Below are 859 nucleotides of genomic sequence, written 5' to 3'. Positions count from 1 at the left end.
ATTTATTGTAGATTTAATTATTTTACCACGGCCAATTTAATTATTCAGATAATGGTTATTTTATTAAAAAGTTTTGTAAATTAATATACATAATACATAATATATTAGTTAATTTTTTTGTGTCATAGAATATTTTATTTAACTAATACTATTTTTTTTTCTTGGACACTATATATTATCATGCGTGTATGTAATTCGCTTATCAACCGATATCTTATATATATGTAGAGTGAGGAATTAGGGGATCTGCTTATCGGTGAACAGAGTCAACATGCATGATGAAAATTACTAGTCATAAAAAGAATAGAAGCATTTTATTTGAGAGACAAGCTTAATGCGTGCGCCACCAAAGAGCACTACTAACTCTTTGTGACTTCGATGAGAAAAGTCAAGATAGTACCGTAAATTCTTTTTATAATATTGAAACTACGGAAAGTCAGATATTTTTTTCAAATCTTTTGGGCTGAATCAGTTTGCACTCTGCTAAGTGGGTAAGAAAAGCATCAAACAGGAGAGAGGCTGCTTTCAAATTGCATGAACTAAATTGACCCGCATTCTTATTTTTTGAGAGAAACATATAATATGATGATATGATGTAATATGAACACACTCTATGTACTTGAAAGTACTTGCTTTAGTAGGGTCGATACTACATGAAAGTGGTTGAAAACTTTTTAATTCAGTTGCATATTCCCCGAATAATCTAGAACATTAAGCAAACGCGGTTAAAGATATAATTCTTTTTTGGTCCCCAAATTATGTATTTCCAAAGTAGATTCTTTAAATATATATTTTGTAACTTCCAATTTCTAGTAATGTTTTTAGACACAATTATGTAATCAAATTAATACAATAAAAT

Source organism: Arachis duranensis, chromosome 8 (genome assembly GCF_000817695.3).
Source record: "Arachis duranensis cultivar V14167 chromosome 8, aradu.V14167.gnm2.J7QH, whole genome shotgun sequence".
Classification (NCBI taxonomy): domain Eukaryota; kingdom Viridiplantae; phylum Streptophyta; class Magnoliopsida; order Fabales; family Fabaceae; genus Arachis; species Arachis duranensis.
The sequence above is the reverse complement of the archived record's forward strand: the minus strand, read 5'-3'. Positions refer to the sequence as shown.